At 42.7% G+C, this 21,817-nt stretch overlaps 1 long non-coding RNA gene across 1 annotated transcript in view; it reads left to right on the forward strand.

The window, feature by feature from the left end:
- The first annotated feature begins 233 nt into the window (after nucleotides 1–233).
- The window catches only part of LOC123581225, a 51,678-nt gene continuing 30,094 nt past the window's right edge, over nucleotides 234–21,817 (forward strand). Inside the window, exon 1 of the long non-coding RNA XR_006703680.1 lies at nucleotides 234–806. This is a non-coding gene — a long non-coding RNA (uncharacterized LOC123581225). The remainder of the gene's footprint in view (nucleotides 807–21,817) is intronic.

Raw genomic sequence — 21,817 nt, forward strand, 5'->3', positions numbered from 1 at the left:
AATCTGCTTATCCAGTTTTTAATAATTCGGAATTTGGGTAGTTTGTTTCCACTTGCTCTGCATACTGTGGTTAGGAAACCACAGATCAGGAGCAAGAATGGGAGATGAAGCTCAAACAACTATTTCAACAACTATTTATTGTTCAGTTTGCTACTTTGCAACTTAAAAGCCAATTTTTGTTGTTGTCTTCTTGAACAAGAAGACCCAATTCAGGGACTTTTGGATGATTGGACCTTTCATTCATCAATTCCATTGCTAACAAGGATGACAAACTATCTGTGTTCCATTTTATTTCCTGAATTTCAGTTCGCATGATTATAGTACTGTGTGGGCAGCCTTCAAGAAAAACAGCCTGGCTGCAGCTTGTGACATCACCCTTCATCCATCAACTTTCTCCCACAAACAATCTCACTGCACTGAGAGATGGCTGTGGAAGGACAAGGACTTTCTGGGAAACTCCCAGGATAGTGAGTCTAGCTGAGAAAAACTCCAAGCCGAAGCCACCTGGCACTGGTTCTAAGTCAATGTTGGGGGTTTGTGTCAGGGACAAGGGCCTGCACAGATCAGGGAGGACTTGCTGGTCATGGAGGACCTCCAAAAAGCCAAGGCCAGCCATGGCTTACCTAGGGGAGCCCAGGTTTTTTTTGGCATGTCAGAGGGAATCACCATTTGCTGCCTCAGCTTAGACCTGTATACTGATCCACTGGGTCAACTCTGGATTTGACAGGCCCTTCTAATTAAAGGGCAGGAAGTAATTGGAACCCCATCCAGGCCCATATCTCCGCAGATGAGTCCACTTCAGGGAGGTAAGTCGGGAAATTTTACTTTTTTGGTCATTTGCCTTGATGTGATATGTTATTAGGCCAAAGGCCTTCTGATATATGCATATATGTATCATATATATATATATATATATATATATATATATATACATATATATATATGATACATATATGTACATATCCACATATGCCATCTCACTTTTTAATTGTTTTCTTTTTAAATTCTCTTTTCTATAACTTTTAATGATGTCTTGGGTACAGAGAAAGATGGTCTACTCTGCAGTACCAAAGGTGGGCAAGAGAAGAGGTTTGGAATCCAGCACAAGACTGAAAATCACTGTGGCAGCTGGGGTTGGCTCTATTTGTGTAGCAGACAGGAGTCAGTGGGGTTCCCATCAACTGACATTGGGAAAGTGTTTCAGGTAGCACAGGCTGCTGCTAGGCTGGGATGGGGACAACGGAGGAGGGCAGACTTCTGTAAGGCAAGGCAGAAGGGTCTCCAGCCATCAGACTGAGGATCAGGGCAGGGCTACCTTTCTGAAAGGGCTTGGGACTAGTTAGGGTTAACATGGCAGAACAAAAGAAGAGGCACTAACGCAGAGGCTAACATGGTTTGGGGGATGGAAGACAATAACATGACCAATAGTTCATTTAACATGAAGTCAAGATATTTCTTTACCACTCAGAATGGATTATCCCAGGCACAGGGAATGGATGAAGTAGGAATGTTTCTTTGGGTGCCTCCCATGTCTACTTTCAGAGACCCCATTTAGCTCTCTGTTCACCTCTCATCTCATCCCCTTCTTCCTCCTCTCTCCCAACTCCCTCCATTCTTCTGTATTCCCCCTCCCATCCCTCCCTACAATCCTCCCTCCCTCCCTCCCTCCTTCCCTCCCTCCCTCCCTTCCTTATTTCTTTCTTTCCTTCCTTCCTTCCTTCCTTCCTTCCTTCCTTCCTTCCTTCCTCAAATATTTACTGAGCACCCACTGTGTGCTGTGGGTATAGCAGATAGGTCTCTTCTCTATGGATCTTAGTCAAGTGAGCTGTATTACAAACATGACCATAAAATGCATCAAGTGGTAAAAAATAGTGCTATGAAAGAAAATAAAATAGAATAAGGGTATGAGCAGGATGGCCAGGAAAGATGTGTCTGCCAGAATGACATTTGAGCAGAGTCCTGGATGAAGTGAGAGAGCAGGCCATACAGATCTGTGGGAGCAAGACCAGGGTGGGCAGAGGCCATGAGTGAGGAGCATGTTTAGCTGTTTGAGAATCAGCAAGGAGGCCTGAGTGGCTGCAGCCCAGTCCAGCACAGAGGGGAGTGGGAAGACACAAAGTCAGAGGTAACTAAATGCCAGATCATGTGGTAACAGCTATCTGTGTCTAACTCAGCTTCAGGAATTTTTCTTCCCAGGGTAAATTTTCTTAGTGGCTTCTTACATACTGAGAAAGATCAGAACTAAGATGAGTGACTCTGAAGTGTCCTTTCAAGTCTAGAGGAGAAATCCTTGAACAAGGGGCCTCTCTCTTCAGACTCCACCAGGGATATTTGCCTTTTTCAGCTTTGCTCCCCTTCTCCTCTCTAAAAGTTGTTTCCAGGCTGAGGATGTGGGGGTGGCAGGGGAAGGGGGACTTCCTGGATCAGGAACGGAAAACATCAGACTGTGTTCTCTGGCAACAGACTTCCCACCCAGTGGATATCTCTGGGGAGAGCTGCAAGGCAGGAGGGAGGTGGGATGTGGGTAACATGCCAACTGTGGCCTGGGCTCCGCTGACCCTGCCCTCCTCATGATGGGCCATATCTTCTAGTGGCCTGAAACTTCTCCAGTAGTTATTCTTCCTAAAACAAGGGCAAGCCTTGGGATTTTTCAAGCCTTAAAAAGAATGTGTTCACAGATTTTGGTAAACTCATGACTCCCACTCGCTCTCTGGAACCTTTTACCTACATCTGTGGGGTTGAATCACCAAAAGCTTTTCAGCTAAATGTAGATGTTGAAATGAGCTATTGACCATTTTGTTTTTCTATCAAGAACTCAGGAAATGGGGCGCCTGGGTGGCGCAGTCGGTTGGGCGTCCGACTTCAGCCAGGTCACGATCTCGCGGTCCGTGAGTTCGAGCCCCGCGTCGGGCTCTGGGCTGATGGCTCGGAGCCTGGAGCCTGTTTCCGACTCTGTGTCTCCCTCTCTCTCTGCCCCTCCCCCGTTCGTGCTCTGTCTCTCTCTGTCCCAAAAATAAATAAACGTTGAAAAAAAAAAAAAATTAAAAAAAAAAAAAAAAAAAAAGAACTCAGGAATCAAGGGGCCAAATGGCTTTTTTTTTTTTTAAGAAAAAATATGCATTTAACATGTATAAAGAGAGAAAGTTTCTACTTAGAAATAGACAAGTTGGTTCTCAGTATTTAGTCAAAAAAGGGACGGAGTTCATGCTTTCTTTTCTTTTCTTTTCTTTTCTTTTCTTTTCTTTCTTTTAAGGACCAACTACTTGACTGAAAGTTCTATTTTATTGAGGGATGAATGTCTTTGTGAAAGGAAGGATCAATTTGTCCCAGTACTAATAAGCCACCTAAGAGCTTCTGTCTTGCTCCTGGTGTGTTTCTGAGATAACAAAAGTGATGCAAGAATCAGGGGAAGAAAATATCACATGAAGAGCAAGAACAGATAAAAATGCCTCAAATCCATCTAGTTTACTAGTCAACAAAACCAACTTAACCAATAATATTTTGTCTTGTGTTCCAGACCAGCACATCCATGGCCTTACTTGTCCCATGATACCTTTCTGCCCCTGACATGCACCCTATCTACTCTAATTTCTGGATCATTCCTTGTATTTTCTCTCATGTTTAGTTTGTTTCTTTTTTTATCCCCAGACCATGTATTACATTCCCACTTCAGAAGCTATAACTCTCTCTCTAGAAATTTTTGATATGAACTCACTTTTGGCTACCAGGCATTGTTTCATACTTGGTCTTAATAATTGCCTTCACTTCCCCAGGATTACCCTTTTCAATACCATCCCAAACTATATCTTACCCTTAAAAACACTGGCCCTCTTACCTCAAGGCAACTATAGCCCAGCCTAGTCAGAGGCTTGACAATGTAGCAGGAGATCTCTTGAAAAGGTAGCTTCCCATGTTAGAAGTGAAGCATTTAAAAAGTGGGTAAAGACCTGGGCTTTGTGATCCTGTTGATGACACAATCATTTGGGTGGCTCCTTGAGGCTTACAGGTAAGAAGGACAAAGTGTACCACCAGTCTCAACAGTAGACATGTTTTAATTATGGTTTTTAAGTTTATCATTCTGGGACCAAAATATCAATTTTAATATTCCCGTTTCATCTTTAAGGAAGAAACAAAGAATTCTTCTGAGAAGCCTAATTGCAAGGGACCAACTTATTTTGTTTCCATGTTACTTGATTTTCCTGCTGTTTGACCAGTCCCTCAGCATCCTCCCCTGCTTAGAACATTTCTTAAAAAGGCAGAGACAGATCTAAGCATGATTCTAAGAAAAGAACAATGGAAGAGCATTTTGATTCATTTATTCGCTTGTCCCATAAATATTTATTGAACATCTATACTATGCTTGATGCTTAACATATAAGAGTGAGTAAACACAGACAGCTTTCAATTTCATGGGGTCCAAAATTCAGTAGAGGTGTCACACATGAATGAAATAGTCATGAACACCAGTATAAAATTACAACTGTTATAAGCAATACACAATGCATGAGCATACACAATATATGAGAAGTACATTTTGCCAATGTGAACTTAGAAGAGTGGGTTGGATTTCGTCAAGGGGGGTCAGGCAAGGTTTCCTCCAGAAAAGGACAGTTGAGTTCTAATCTGGTGTAGGAGAGGGTATTAACCATATGATGAAGAGAGGAAAGCATTTCATACAGAAGGAAGAGTATAGACAAAGACCAGAGGCAGGATGAAAGCTAACAGGCAAACACAGGACTAGGATGACAGAGAGGCATAGGGAGAAGAAGCCGTATTAAGAGGAGTCAAACGGGAGCCAGTCCATCTTAATAATTTTTATTTTTATCCTAAAAAAGAAATGAAAAACAAAGCCTTCTTTTATTTTTTAATTTTTTATTTTTTTATGAATATAATTTATCGTCAAATTGGCTTGCATACAACACCCGGTGCTCATCCCAGCAAGTGCCTTCCTCAATGCCCATCACCCATTTTCCCTCTCCCCCAGCCTCCCATCCACCCTTAGTTTGTTCTCTGTATTTAATAGTCTCTTGTGGTTTGCTTCCCTCTCTCTCTTTTTGTATCTATTTTTTCCCCTTTCCCTTCCCCCATGGTCTTCTGTTCAATTTCTCAAGATCCACATATGAGTGAAAACATATGATATCTGCCCTTCTCTGACTGACTTGTTCCACTCAGCATAATACCTTCCAGTTCCATCCACGTTACTACAAATGGCATGATTTCATTCTTCCTCATTGCCAAGTAGTATTCCATTAAGTATATAAACTACATCTTCTTTATCCATTTATCAGTTGATGGACATTTAGGCCCTTTCCGTAACTTGGCTATTGTTGAGAGTGCTGCTGTAAACATTAGGGTACAGTGCCCCTACGCATCAGCACTCCTGTATCCCTTGGGTAAATTCCTAGTACTGCTATTGCTGGGTCATAGGGTAGCTCTATTTTTAATTTTCTTGAGGAACCTCCACACTGTTTTCCAGAGTGGCTGCACCAGTTTGCATTCCCACCAACAGTGCAAGAGGGTTCCCATTTCTCAACATCCTCATCAGCATCTGTAGTTTCCTGATTTGTTCATTTTAGCCACTCTGACCAGTGTGAGGTGGTATCTCAGTCTGGCTTTGATTTGTATTTCCCTGATGATGAGTGACATTGAGCATATTTTCATGTGTCTGTTGGCCATCTGGATGTCTTCTTTGGAAAAGTGTCTATTCATGTCTTCCACCCATTTCTTTACTGGATTATTGGTTTTTCAGGTGTTGAGTTTGGTAAGTTCTTTATAGATTTTGGATACTAGCCTTTTATCCGATATGCCATTTGCAAATATCTTTTCCCATTCCATCCGTTGCCTTTTAGTTTTGCTGAGTGTTTCCTTTGCAGTGCAGAAGTTCTTATCTTGATGAGGTCCCAGTAGTTCATTTTTGCTTTTGATTCCCTTGCCTTTGGAGATGTGTTGAGTTGAGTAAGAAATTGCTGCAACTGAGGTCAAAGAGATTGTTGCCTGCTTTCTCCTCTAGAGTTTTGATGGTTTCCTTTCTCACATTTAGGTCTTTCATCCATTTTGAGTTTATTTTTGCGTATGGTGTAAGAAGGTGGTCTAGTTTCATTCTTCTGCATGTTGCTGTCCAGTTCTCCCAGCACCATTTTCTCAACGTTTATTTATTTTTGGGACAGAGAGAGACAGAGCATGAACGGGGGAGGGGCAGAGAGAGAGGGAGACACAGAATCGGAAACAGGCTCCAGGCTCTGAGCCATCAGCCCAGAGCCTGACGCGGGGCTCGAACTCACGGACCGCGAGATCGTGACCTGGCTGAAGTCGGACGCTCAACCGACTGCGCCACCCAGGCGCCCCTCCCAGCACCATTTTCTAAAGAGACTGTCTTTTTTTTCCATTGGATGCTCTTTCCTGCTTTGTCAAAGATTGGTTGGCCATACATTTGTGGGTCCAATTCTGGGTTCTCTATTCTATTCCATTGGTCTATGTGTCTGTTTTTTGTGCCAATACTATATGTCTTGATGATTACAGTGAAGTCTTCTTTTAAACTCTGTGTGTGTGTGTGTGTGTGTGTGTGTGTGTACAGGCAGGCTAGAGAGATCATGAGATTGGTTCTGGACATACTGAGTTTTTTTTAAAATGTCTATTTATTTTTGAGAGGGAGGGAGATAGAGTGTTAGTGGGGAAGGGGCAGAGAGAGAGACACACACACAGAATCCAAAGCAGGCTCCAGAGTCTGAGCTGTCAGCACAGAGCTGGACACAGCGCTTGAACCCACAAACTGCAGGATCATGACCTAAGCCAAGGTTCAATGCTTAACTGACTGAGCCACCTGGGCTCCCCTGCACATATTGAGTTTGATGTACCATTAAGACAAGTAGCAGTTAGCTTGGAGCTCAGAGGAGAGGTCTCAACTGAATTTATAGGCTTTTGAATCATCAGTGTATAGGTGGTAATTACAGCAGAAGATGCAGATGAGATTGCCTAGGGAGAAAATGTAGTGTGATAAAAGACAATATATAAGATTCAGACATGAGGATTTCTAACATTAAAAGGTCAGGAAGAGGACAGACTTAAAGAAGATGGACAGAATACCAGAGAAGTAGGAGAAAAACCCTAAGATTATTGTGTCACAGAGGCTAAGAGAAGAAAATTTCAAGTATCTACAATGATTAGCACACAATAAAAAATTACTAGATACATAAAGCAGTAAGAAAATGTGGCCTATACATAGGAAAAAAATAACAGAAAATAGGACAGATTCAGAGATGTTGGAATTAACAAAGACTTTAAAACAGCCATTATATGTTTATAGGTTTAAAGGAAAAGGTAGACATAATAAGTTGACAGATTGGAGACTGCTATAGAGAAATAGAAATTATTTTAAAAAGAACTTAATGAATTGAAAAATAAAGTATCTGAAATGAAAATTTTCACTGAATGGACTTAACAGAAGAATGAATACTGCAAAAGATAGGGCCAGTGAATTTAAAGACAGAGCAATAGAAAGCATCTGACCTAAAAAGAAGAGGATACAAAGGCTGGAGAAAATGAAAAGAACATAGACTCTGTTATTTGTAAAACACTATTAAATGCTCAGGAATAAATGTAGTTGGAGTTCAGGAAAAAGAGAAGAGAGATTGAAATTTAAAAAAATCTTAAAGAAATAATAGTCCGTTTTTTTCCAAATTTGATGAAAAATATCACCTCAGTGATTTAAGAAGTTCATTGAATGAACAACAGACTGGAAAAACAACAACAACAAAGAAAGCCACATCTAGGAAATCATAATCGAATAGTTGTACAGCAAATATTTTTAAATATCTTAAAAGAAGTCAGAGAATAAAAGACATATGAAACATAGAGTGATATTTCTTCTCTAATTGCCTGGTTGACCCATTCATTCTTTAGTAGGGTGTTCTTTAACCTCCATGCTTTTGGAGGTTTTCCAGACTTTTTTCTCTGGTTGATTTCAAGTTTCAAAGCATTGTGGTCTGAAAGTGTACATGGTATGATCTCAGTTCTCTTATTTTTATTTTTATTTATTTTTTTTTAACGTTTATTTATTTTTGAGACAGAGAGAGACACAGCATGAATGGGGGAGGGTCAGAGAGAGAGAGGGAGACACAGAATCTGAAACAGGCTCCAGGCTCTGAGATGTCAGCACAGAGCCTGACGCGGGGCTCAAACTCACAGACTGTGAGATCATGACCTGAGCCGAAGTCGGATGCCCAACCAACTGAGCCACCCAGGGGCCCCTGATCTCAATTCTTTTATACTTATTAAGGGCTGTTTTGTGACTCAGTATGTGATCTATCTTGGAGAATGTTCCATGTGCACTTGAGAAGAAAGTATATTCTGTTGCTTTGGGATGCAGAGTTCTAAATTATCTGTCAAGTCCATCTGATCCAATGTATCATTCAGGGCCCTTGTTTCTTTATTGATCCTGTGTCTAGATGATCTATCCATTTCTATCCATTGTTGTAAGTGGGGTATTAAAGTCCCCTGCAATTACCACATTCTTATCAATAAGGATGCTTATGTTTGTGATTGTTTCATATATTTGGGGGCTCCCATATTTAGCACATAGACGTTTATAATTGTTAGCTCTTCCTGATGGATAGACCCTGTAATTATTATATAATGCCCTCTTCATCTCTTGTTACAGCCTTTAATGTAAAGTCTAGTTTGTCTGATATAAGTATGGCTACTCCAGCTTTCTTTTGACTTCCAGTAGCATGATAGATGGCTCTCCATCCCCTCACTTTCAATTTGAAGGTGTCCTCAGGTCTAAAATGAGTCTCTGGTAGACAGCCAATAGATGGGTCTTGGTTTTTTTTTAATCCATTCTGATACCCTATGTCTTTTGGTTGAAGCATTTAGTCCATTTACATTCAGTGTTATTATTGAAAGATACAGGTTTAGAGTTATTGTGATGTCTGTAGGTTTTGTGCTTGTAGTGATGTCTCTGGTACTTTGTAGTCCTTGCAACATTTCACTCACAGAATCCCCCTTAGGATCTCTTGTAGGGCTGGTTTAGTGGTGATGAATTCCTTCAGTTTTTGTTTGTTTGGGAAAACCTTTATCTCTCCTTCTATTCTGAATGACAGACTTGCTGGATAAAGGATTCTCAGCTGCATATTTTTTCTGCTCATCACATTGGAAATTTCCTGCCATTCCTTTCTGGCCTGCCAAGTTTCAGTAGATAGGTCTGCCACTAGTCTTATGGGTCTCCATTGGTAAGTTAGAGCCTGTTTATCCCTAGCTGCTTTCAGAATTTTCTCTTTTTCCTTGTATTTTGCCAGTTTCACTATGATATGTCATGCAGAAGATTGATTCAAGTTACGTCTGAAGGGAGTTCTCTGTGCCTCTTGGATTTCAGTGCCTTTTTCCTTCCCCAGATCAGGGAAGTTCTCAGCTATGATTTGTTCAAGTACACCTTCAGCCCCTCTCTCTCTGTCTTCTTCTGCAATTCCTATGATATGGATATTGTTTCATTTGACTGCATCACTTAGTTCTCTAATTCTCCTCTCATACTCCTGGATTTTTTTTATCTCTCTTTTTCTCAGCTTCCTCTTTTTCCATAATTTTATCTTCTAATTCACCTATTCTCTCCTCTGCCTCTTCAATCTGTGCTATGGCCGCCTCCATTTTATTTTGCACCTCATTTATAGCATTTTTTAGCTCCTCACGACTATTTCTTAGTCCCTTGATCTCTGTAGCAGTAGATTCTCTGCTGTCCTCTATGCTTGTTTCAAGCCCAGTGATTAATTTTATGACTATTATTCTAAATCCTTGTTCCTTTTTGTTGCTTGAATCGTTTGTGATCAATTCATTAGCTGTTGCTACTTCCTGGAGTTTCTTTTGAGGAGAATTCTTCCGTTTTCATCATTTTGGGCAGTCCCTGTGGTGGCTCCAAACTGCAGGGCACTTCCCTTGTGCTGTCCGGAGAAACTCATGTTGGTGGGCCGGGCTGCAGTCAGACTGGTGTCTGCCCCCAGCCCACCGCTGGGGCCACAGTCAGACTAGTGTGTACCTTATCTTCGCCTCTCCCAGGGGCAGGGCTCACTGTGGAGTGATGTGGCCCCTGTCTGGGATACTTGCACACTGCCAGGCTTGTGGTGCTGCTTCAGTGGGGTCTGGCATATTAGCCGGGGTGGATCCACAAGGTGCACAGGGGCGGGAGGGGCAGGCTTAGCTCGCTTTGCCATTGGTGGTCCCCTCGGGAGGGGCCCTGCAGCACTGGGAGGGAGGCAGACCCATTGGAGGGATGGATCCACAGAAGCACAGCGTTGGGTGTTTGCGTGGTGCAAGAAAGTTTGGTGATGGGAATTGGTTCCCTTTGAAATTTCGGCTGGGGGATGGGAGAGGGAGATGGTGCTTACCCTCACCTTTGATCCCCCATGGAGCTGAGCTCTGTCTTCCCGGGCTCAACAACTCTCCTTCCTGGCGTCCTTTCACTCTCCCCGCTCTCTGAGAGCAGAGCTGTTGACTTCTAACTGAAAATTTGTATTATATCTTTAAAGTGCTAAAAGAAAAACTCTCAACTCTGAATTTTACACCCAGGAAAAAAATTTTTTGGAGTGCCTGAGTGGCTCAGTCAGTTGAGTGTCTGATTCTTGATTTTGGCTCAGGTCATGATCCTAGGGTTGTGGATTGAGCCCCACCTTGGGCTCTGTGCTAAGCATGCAACCTGTTAAGATTCTCCCTCTCTCTCTCTCTCTCTTTCCCCCCACCCTCTCTCTCTCTCTCTCTCTCTCTCTCCCTCTCCCCCTGCTCTCTCTCTCCTTCCCCTGCTTTTCCCCTGTGCCTCTCTCCCCACCTCTCTCTGTCTAAAATAAAAAAAAAAAAATGTAATCATTAAAAAAGAAGGGTGAGGGGCGCCTGGGTGGCGCAGTCGGTTGAGCGTCCGACTTCAGCCAGGTCACGATCTCGTGGCCCGTGAGTTCGAGCCCCGCGTCGGGCTCTGGGCTGATGGCTCAGAGCCTGGAGCCTGTTTCCGATTCTGTGTCTCCCTCTCTCTCTGCCCCTCCCCCGTTCATGCTCTGTCTCTCTCTGTCCCAAAAATAAATAAACGTTGAAAAAAAATAAAAAAAAAAAAAAAAGAAGGGTGAAATAATGACTTTTCAGGCAAACCAAACCTGAGAGATTTCTTTACCCATAGATATACACTAAAAGAAATGTTTACACAAAAAAGTTCTTGAAGCTGAAGAAAAATTATGTCAAATATAAACTCATGTTTACACAAATTTAAAAAACACTAGAAAAGGAAATATACCTGTAAATACAGAAGTTTTTAATTTCTTGCTTCTTAACTTCAAACTTACAGACTTCCAGGTATGAAAAACAATGGTGGCTGCCTCACTTTGAATCTCCCCACACAACTTCAAAAACAAAACAAACAAAATCAAAACCCACGAAATAAATAAGGAGAGAAAATTAAAAATAACACACAATGCCTTCAGCATTACTAAGGAATCCGAGAATATTATAAGCTTCAAATCATCAGCAAGTACAAAAATGAGCCAAATGCCAACAGAGTTCTCTTATGTCCATTGCTTCAAGCCTGTGGCCATGAAGAGTTGAGTAGTGGGGATTAAAGGGCAGAGAGACATCAAGGACTTTCCTGAAGCACAGACAATCTCAGACCCAGAAAGAGAAAATACAACTAAGTTAAAAAATACTGGACGTGATTTGGAACTTGGTAGTTCACAACACCAGCTCCAGGGAAAGGAAATGACCATGAGTGAGACCAGAAGCATCAGCATTGGAGGGGCATTGCTTCTTGGGGGGGGGGGGGGGGGAATAAGAGATGAGAGGCTGTGGGTATCTTTGAGGGACAAGCAGTAAAAGGAAAGAAGGAAATAAGATAAAATGAATGATCCTGAAGGGAAAAAAAGACACATTAAACCCTTTTCTTCTTCCCATCCTCACCATCAACACCCTGCATTAAAGAGCCTAAACAGAAAAGGGCAGAACCCATAAGAGATGCTGCCTTCACTCTAGAAACCCCCTCCACAAAATGACCAGAAATAGGAAAAAGGAGATGATATCCAAACTGTTGTTTTTTTAAAAAAAATGCAAACCAAAGTAATTCAGCTGAAGAAAATATCACTCCAAAGCCTCCATGAAACCGAGGAAAACTTTAGCAGAACAGTCTAGTAAAAATTAATTATCTTTAAAGAGGAGTTATTAGGGGCGCCTGGGTGGCGCAGTCGGTTGGGCGTCCGGCTTCAGCCGGGTCACGATCTCGCGGTCCGTGAGTTCGAGCCCCGCGTCGGTCTCTGGGCTGATGGCTCAGAGCCTGGAGCCTGTTGCCGATTCTGTGTTTCCCTCTCTCTCTGCCCCTCCCCCGTTCATGCTCTGTCTCTCTCTGTCCCAAAAATGAATAAACGTTGAAAAAAAATTTAAAAAAAAAAAAAAAAAGAGGAGTTATTAAATCTTTTTGAATAAAAAATATAAAACCTAACAACACAAATGGACCAAAAAAGAAAAGCAGAAGAAATGAAATTACAGTTGTTGAAATAGGAAAGATATAAAAGAAAAAGAAAAAACAAATCTTACCAGAATTGAAAACTAAACCATAAAGCCTAAGGAAGAGTACATTTAAAGAGATTTAATAAAAGACATTACTGAGAAGCACGAAAACAACCAAGAGAGTAAAAGTGAGATAAAGAAATAAGTAAAAAGGGTCAGAGGAAAACAAATGAAATGAAAGACAGGCAAGGCATGTCCAATTGGAGTTCCTGAACAAGAATATCAAAGCAATGGAACAGAACTAATACTTAAAATTATAGTCCAAGAAAACTTTCCAGAAATAAGTCACACACTGAACCTAACCAGTGAAAAAGTCCACTTGGTAAAATTGACCTGAAAGGATCAGCCCAGAGATGTATTCTAGCAAAGCTTCTTAGGTTTAAGGAGACAGAAAATAATCCATAGAGGGTCCTGACAAGCACAGAAATAGCTGGAAGGGGGAATTAGACTGGTCAAAAACAACATATCAAGCAACACAAAAATGGCGTAGCATTTCCAAGAAACTTGATAACCAGCCACGCTGTTCTTCAAGTATCAAGGATGTAGACAAATGGGTCGAACATGCCAGAACTCAGGAAAACTGAACACAGTGCCCCTCCTGAGGAGTCCACAAGAGAGTGAGCTGCCTTTAGCCAAGAGATTACTGGGGACATTTCAGCAAAAGGACTGAGGGTGAGCTGTTCACATGTTGTAGAGTGAGGACTAATACAAGATTGAAGACATAGGTATAAAAATGTTATATAAACACTGTATCTTTGGGTAGAATAGAAAGAATGTATTTTTTTTTAAAGATTCTATTTTTAAGTAATCTTCACACTCCTGATGGTAGGCTCAAACTCACAACCCCAAGATCAAGAGTCTCAGGCTCTTCAGACTGAGCCAGCCGGTGCCCCAAGAATATAATTAAAAAAAAATTTTTTTTGATGTTTATTCATTTTTTAGAGAGAGACAGAGTGCAAGTGGGGGAGGGGCAGAGAGAGAGGGAAACACAGAATCCAAAGCAGGCTCCAGGCTCTGAGCCATCAGCACAGAGCCCGACGCGGGGCTCGAACTCACAGACTGTGAGATCATGACCTGAGCCGAAGTCGGACGCTCAACTGACTGAGCCACCCAGGTGCCCTGAGAATGTAATTTTTAAAAATGAGAGAAGGGAGTGAGAAAAGAAAGTAGAATAAGATTATTGACTTTACACCTAAAAGTAATAGGTGGGAGTCAGAAGACACCATTTAAAATTGACAGGCTAGATAGTAAAAGTTTTTTAATTTTTAAAAATTGCTTTCATTTTTTAATAAAATAAAACTTTTTAACATTTAAAAATAGAATACATTTAAAATAAAAGCAATTAACACTACAGAGGTAATCATTAGAGAAAAAATTAAAAATTTTTCTTAATCGCAAAAGAAATTTTCCAAAAAGTAAGTAAGTACACCAAATAGAATAATGAACTCAGTAAATATGACACAATCTCATAGCAATGACAATGTAAGATGATATGACAAAATTGGGTCCAAAAATACCGGTCACATCAATAAATATGAAAATGCTTAATTTACCAGTTAAGGGAAAAACAGAGATGTTCACTCCCAGCCTTTAGTTATTAGAATATGGGAGGAGTATACAAAATACATGAAACAAAGTTCAAACATTGGACAGAAAGCACAATTTGCAGTGATTAATTTTTTTTAATGTTTGTTTATTTTTGAGAGAGAGACAGAGCAAGGGAGGGGCAGAGAAGGAGGGAGACACAGAATCTGAAGCAGGCTCCAGGCTCTGAGCTGTCAGCACAGAGCCTGACGCGGGGCTTGAACCCACGAACCATGCTATCATGACCTGAGCTGAAGTCGGACGCTTAACCAACTGAGCCACACATCAGGTGCCCCATGATTTGTAGTGATTAAGAGGAGGAGAACAAACAAAGTGAACCCTGATTGCCCCCGCTAACTGTCTGGAGGCAGTCTGCAGTTTGCAGTAAAGGGAGGGACAGCTCAAACAGAGCTCTGCCATCTTACTGAGATGAGGTTTGGTAAAACCAAGGAGTATTATCAGATTGTGTTAAAGAGCATTTTATATTGACAAAAGAACCAATTAATCAAGAAGATATAACAACTCTATAGGTACATGCTTCTGATAGCAGAGCTTCAAAATACATGAAGCTGATCTGTTAGAACTTAAATAAGAAATAGGCCAGATGCAAGGGTAGTGACCAAATAGCCAGGAAGATGGGAGATCCGGGGAGGACAAAAGAATCGTGCAGGCTCCAGGGCCCAGGAGGGCCTGCAATGAGGCAGTTGCAGACGCCCTAGTCTTTTGTCTCTGATTGCTCTCTCTGCTGTGGAGATGGTGAATTGGCCACTGCCTAGAGCCAAGTGGCAGTAAATTTGGAGAACTTAAAAATGCATATCATCACCTTCCATAAGAGTAAACTGATGGAGTCTAAAGGCTTGTCACCCAGATGAGCATGCCCTGTGACATAGGGGTCCCCATGTCCAAGGACCTCATGCTTCTTTTGGCCGAAAGCACCATAAACATAGATAGGTCTTGTGGGAAAAGACCACACTTTCCCCACAGTCCTCAAAGCCCCGTATAGAAGAAGAGGAATTAAAGATAGCAATTATAGACAATAGGAGTGTTATGGGCTGAATGTCTGTTTCTCCCTGAAATGCATATGTGGAAACCCTATCCCCCACCCACATGATGGTATTAGGAAGTGGGGCCCTTAGGAGGTTAGGATTAGATGAGGCCAATGAGGGTTAAGCCTTGATGAATAGGACCAGAGCCCTTAGGAGTCGGGACAGAGCTTGCTTCTTCTCCCTGCTCTCTGCCATGCGAGGTCAGAAGTCAACAGTTAGTTACAGCCTACCTGAGAGAGCGCCCTCACCAGAACCTGACGGGGCTGGCATCCTGGCTTCAGACTTTCAGCCTCCAGAATTGTGAGAAATAAATGTCCGTTGTCGATAAGCCACCCAGTTTATGGAATTTTTTATTACAGCCCAAGCTAAGACAGAGAGTTTTGCTGTAAAGAGGGGTAGAGATAGGGGACAAAACCCACTTTCTCTCATAATGTGTGTTTAGTGTGCAAGAAAAGGTCAGATAAGCTGGTATCTATGGCCATAATTTTGTAAAAAGAAAGCAAGAAAGGAAAGAGGAAGGGGAGAGGAGGGGGGTGAGGAGAAGGGAGGGGAGAGGATGGAAAAGGAAGGGAAGGGAAGGGAAGGAAGGGAAGGGAAGGGAGGAAAGAAAGAAGAAGGAAGGGAGGGAGGGAAAGAAGGAAGGAAGGGAGAGAGGGAGGAAGGGACTCCAGAATCCTAGTAAAGAATAATTTAGGATGACTCCCTCCTGTGAATCACAGAAGCTAAGAAGAGATAAGTCAGTGAGTTACTGAGCCACCAACATGCCGGGAACCACCAGGGGACAAATAGATTTTCACTGAGCCCTTTCTTTCCCTTCCTTTCTCCCACCCTAAAGCCACATTTCTGAAAAAATAACTTACATTCCCCAAAGTTCCAGTGTGATTCGTCTCAAACCCAGAAGGGGGTTTTTATTTTTTATTCATTTTTAAAGAAAAAAAAAAAAAAAACAAGGAAAACTATTTAGCCATCTCTGTTACAAAGAGCATTTTAAAAACAAATTTGGAAATGAAATTCTGCCACAAACAAAGGGAGCTGATTTTTTAGTTTTTAGCTTCGTCCCAAACAAGAAAATTAAACCCAAGTGGTAGGCTCCCACACACCAAGTGTTTCATTTAGAAAATTAAACTATCCTGAAAAACAACTTATCTTTTGCTCACAGAACAGCTGAATAGACCCGCTAATGTGCTTAAATCGAATGAAAACTTAAGAAAATGGACAGCAGCTGCCTTGCACTGATCACCTCCTATGTCAGTGCCTGCTGGGCCACATTATAATAAGATGTCATGCTTCACTTCAGAAGGAGGCGTTATTTGTATCCATGAGCAAACTGAGAAGCAGAGATGTTCATTAGTACTAGTTGACTTCCAAAGAAACGGTACCAAGCTTGAAGTATAAATGTGTTTGACCCCAAGGCAGAGTATCTTTGCTACTTTATGGTAGGTAGTCCATTGTTGGTCTTTATCACCTCTGTCCTTCAACAGCCTATAGCCCAGAGGAGTGGCTACTTTTGCGCTACTTGCCTGTACAGGCATTCACAACAGTGAGTGCCATGGTGAATTTGCCTGTAACTAACTCCATGGGGGAGTTGAGTCCATCACCTCTGAAGAAATGAAGATTCCCGAAAGAAGACACCTGCTTCTCAGACCCACCAAGTAAGGGATCTCGTTGGAGAATCGGAAAGGCCAGCAGAAGAGCTCTCTGGAATCCCTGCCAGTAGCAACAGTCTGCAAAAGTCTGCAGCATGATGAGAGAGAAGCATATCCTGGGCTTCTGATAGCCCCACTGCCATGTCATCGCACTGTGGCTAATCGCAAATTACATTAGGACCGGGGCAATGCAGGGGGGACTCTTGTACCACAACTTGGGGAGTAGAAGGAGGAAAGGCTATAGGACTTCTAGTAAGAAGACCGCATAGCCTGAGCTATGGAATCTAGATCCCTTCTGCCTCCCAATGTTTCTTGGGTGTGAGATCTGTGGCAGCTTTAAGGGCATATTCTGAACCACCACCACCACCCTCATCCCCATCCCCATCCAGTAATCTCTGATTTCTACTAGCTTCTTGATGATATTACACTAAGAGAATATGAACATTCCCTTGCATAAATGCTGTGCTTCTAAACAAGTTCACCTATAAACCTATGCTGCCTTGAAAACAAAGAGAGTGGGGCACTTGGGTGGCTCAGTCGGTTAAGTGTCTGACTTCGGCTCAGGTCATGATCTCGCAGTTCATGGGTTCGAGACCTGCATGGGGCTCTGTGCTGACACCTGAGAGCCTGGAGCCTGCTTCTGATTCTGTGTCTCCCTCTCTCCCTGCCCCTCCCCTGCTTGTGCTCTCTGTCTCTCAAAAATAAATAAATGTTAAAAAAAAAAAAAAAAAAAAACGAAGAGAATGGAACGGAGAATGCATGAAAAGGCAGATCTTTGGGACACTTGGGTGGCTCAGTCAGTTAAGCGTCAGACTTCAGCTCAGGTCATAATGTCACAGTTTGCGAGTTTAAGCCCCACATCGTGCTCTGTGCTGACAGTGTGGAGCCTGTTTGGGATTCTCTCTCTCTGTCTCTCTCTGCCCCTCCTCTACTTCTGTTTTCTCTCTCTCTCAAAAATAAAAAGGTAACTTAAAAAAAAAAAAAAAAAGGCAGGTCTTCACAAGAGGCCTGTCAACTGCACTCTTTTGAAGGACCTCAGGGAAATCTCACGTTGGTCCTGGAACAAGGCACCTGAACTCAGTGCTGTCTTGAACTGCATTTCCTTTAGCCCCACTGCCTGAAACCTTGAGATCTTTGGCCTATGAGAACCTGTTAAGTTTTGTAGGCAGGTTGGCCTTCCTGGCCCCTTTGCTGACATCATCCTGCTTCTTTGGGGATCCTAGGACCTCAGCTGGAGAGGACTCTGGGCAGACACATTTCTCAAACACACAACTCTGCATCCTGAACTCTGAGGCATCCATTCAGTTTTGTCTTGTTCTCCCCAACCCCAGCCACTGAGTTCTCCCTGGCCTCTGCCCAGCCCTAATGGAGACCCCAACATGTGTGCCACAAATGAGACAGGGCCCCAGAGTTTGGCAAGGAGTCCCACACACCCTGACTTTTGCGTCAGTGGCGCTCGCCCACGCCCAGCATCTGCGATGTCTTGGAGTCTGCTAATGAACCATTGCATCTTACATATTCATGATCCTGGCGAAGTCAGAGGCTTGAAGAAGCTTGTTTTTTGTACTTTCCAATTTGTGCTTCCACTGGGCGGTTTAGCACTACCCTGCTGCTGGGGTTTATATTTACGGTCATCAGGAAGGCAGCCAGCCAGAGGAAGGATGGCTCAGTGCGTTCCTGTCCTTGGGTTCTGCGCAAACAGTACTTGCAAAGTAAATAATGAGCTTTTAAAACATGAACTTAGAGGGTAATTCCCAACCTCTTTAATCTCTCCACTAATACTATAGATATTCACTCTTTTTATTGCATCTCCGGGCATCATTCATGTGATGCCTTCCTGGATTCTGTTCCTTCAGCCTGTTGAGAAAAGGAAACACATTGAGAGAAGCCTCTAAGTTCCTTGTAACCCTAGGCTTAGTTTTAGGGGCTTCCCTGTGGCAATAATGTAAAAGATTCAGTGAAACGTTTCTGAAAATGTTTTGAAAAGTGGAAGCTCCCAGGACATTCTTTGAGAGGATATATGTGAAGCCGGCCCATACACTTGCTACTTTGTTGCTTTTCTGAACTGAGTGGGAATGTGAGCCCTAGGAGAGAGGTCCCAAATAGGAGAGAGGTCCCCCAACCCATGTAGGAACAAAGACAGGCAGCCTGGATCCTTGGTGGGGCCAGGCGGGCAGATGATATGCTTCCATACAAGTGGTCAGGAGAGCATAGGTCCCTGCAGGACAGAGCCGGAGGCAGGCAGTTTGAAGGAGAGACACAAAAGCGGAAAGCTGCTGGCCTGTGGTCGTGTCAAGATCCTACTCTGAAGACTGCTGTCTGATACAGTCTGAGCTGGCAGGAAGAGGCTCGTATTGTTTCTCTTTTTAAAAAGGATGATGATACACATCCGGTAACACAATTAAGAGACGTGATACTTGAAAGTTGTTGACTGAGTGCCGCTCAGCACTCTTTCCCCTGTACTAGACCCAAGCTAAGCATCCACAGTGCGTGCCCAACTCTCACTGCTGCTGTCAGCCCCACCCCAGAGCCGGGGGCCCCCGCCTGGCAGGGGTTTCCTATACTTCTGTGTTTCCTACACTTCAAGTCAGAGAACTTAGGAGACTGTAGTCTATTGTGCCAGTCTGGAGAGTGAGGCTCTGGGCGGGGTGGGGAGACAAGGTACTCATCCTCTGACTCCTACTCCAATAGCCCTTTCTTCCCAAGGCCAACACGTGGCTGGTGCCCAAGACCTTCCTGGGGACCAACAGTGACACAGGTTATTTAGGAGGCACATGACATCAGCTGTGTGAAGTTTGCCTTCCCTTATTTTCTGCACCCAATTTTTCACACGTAGAACACTCTAGTTCCTAAAGAGCTCATCTCTTGTAGGGGCTGGCAAACTACAGGCTGTGGGTCACAGGCCAGCTCTGATCATGCTCATTCATATAAATATTTTGTCTAATAACTGCTTGCAAATGGCAAGGTTGAGTAACAGAGACTGGAAGGCTCACACAGGCAAAACTATTTAGTATCTGGCCCTTTACAGAGACCGTTTGGTGGCCCCTGCTTCAGAGAAAGACCAGTTTTTTTCTGGGGGTCCGGGATTCTCTTTGCTTTCAGCCAATGCTCCTGGTAGGGGTGGGAAAGGTAGGCCATCTCTCCAGTGGATTCTGGTGAGCACAACCAGGGTGGTCGACTGAGATGTCACAAGCCTTTACTGATTTGGGCTCTTCATCTTGCTCATTCCATGCAGTTAGAACAGAAGGTTCTCACTGAAAACTATAGAAAGCTGATGAAAGAAATTGAATAAGACACAAAGAGATAGAAAAAGGTTCTATGCTCCTGGATAGGAAGAACAAATATTGTTAAAATGTCGATACTACCCAAAGCAATCTACATATTCAACACGATCCCTATCAAAGTAACACCAGCATTCTTCACAGAGCTAGAACAAATAATCCTAACATTTGTATGGAACCAGAAAAGACCCCGAGTAGCCAAAACAATCTTGAAAAAGAAAACCAAAGCAGGAGGCATCACAATCCCAGACTTCAAGCTACACTACAAAACTGTAATCATCAAGACAGTATGGTACTGGCACAAGAACAGACACTCAGATCAATGGAATAGAATAGAGAACCCAGAAATGGACCCACAAATGTATGGGCAACTAATCTTTGACAAAGCAGGAAAGAATATCCAATGAAATAAAGACAGTCTCTTCAGCAAGTGGTGCTGGGAAAACTGGACAGAGACATGCAGAAGAATGAACCTGGACCACCTTCTTACACTATACACAAAAATAAACTCAAAGTGGATGAAATACCTCAATGTAATACAGGAAGCCATCAAAATCCTCGAGAAAGCAGGCAAAAACCTCTTTAATCTTGGCTGTAGCAACTTCTTACTCAACACGTCTCCAGAGGCAAGGGAAACAAAAGCAAAAATGAACTACTGGGACCTCATCAAAATAAAATGCTTCTGCACAGCGAAGGAAACAATCAGCAAAACTAAAAGGCAACCGACAGAATGGGAGAAGATATTTGCAAATGACATATTAGATAAAGGGTTAGTATCCAAAATCTATAAAGAACTTATCAAATTCAACACCCAAAAAACAAATAATCCAGTGAAGAAATGGGCTAAAGACATGAATAGACACTTCTCCAAAGAAGACATCCAGGTGGCCAACCAACACATAAAAAAATGCTCAACATCACTCATCATCTGGGAAATACAAATCAAAACACAATGAGATACCACCTTACACCTGTCAGAATGGCTAACATTAACAACTCAGGCAACAACAGATGTTGGCGAGGATGCGGAGAAAGAGGATCTCTTTTGCATTGCTGGTGGCAATGCAAGCTAGGGCAGCCACTCTGGTAAACAGTATGGAAGTTCCTCAAAAAACTAAAATTAGGGGCGCCTGGGTGGCTCAGTCGGTTAAGCGGCCGACTTCGGCTCAGGTCATGATCTTGCGGTCCGTGAGTTCGAGCCCCGCATCGGGCTCTGTGCTGACAGCTCGGAGCCTGGAGCCTGCTTCCGATTCTGTGTCTCCCTCTCTCTGACCCTCCCCCGTTCATGCTCTGTCTCTCTCTGTCTCAAAAATAAATAAACGTTAAAAAAATTTTTTTAAAAACTAAAAATAGAACTACCCTACAACCCAGCAATTGCACTACTAGGCATTTATCCAAGGGATACAGGTGTGCTGTTTCGAAGGGACACATTCACCCTCATGTTTATAGCAGCACTATCAATAATAGCCAAAGTATGGAAAGAGCCCAGATATCCATCGATGGATGAATGGATAAAGAAGATGTGGTATATATATTGAATGGAGTATTACTCGGCAATCAAAAAGAATGAAATCTTGCCATTTGCAACTACATGGATGGAACTGGAGGGTATTATGCTAAGTGAAAGTCAGAGAAAGACAAATATTGTATGACTTCACTCATATGAGGACTTTAAGAGACAAAACAGATGAACCTAATGGAAGGGAAGCAAAACTAATATAAAAACAGGGAGGGG

This window comes from Leopardus geoffroyi, chromosome A3, assembly GCF_018350155.1.
Source record: "Leopardus geoffroyi isolate Oge1 chromosome A3, O.geoffroyi_Oge1_pat1.0, whole genome shotgun sequence".
Classification (NCBI taxonomy): Eukaryota; Metazoa; Chordata; class Mammalia; order Carnivora; family Felidae; genus Leopardus; species Leopardus geoffroyi.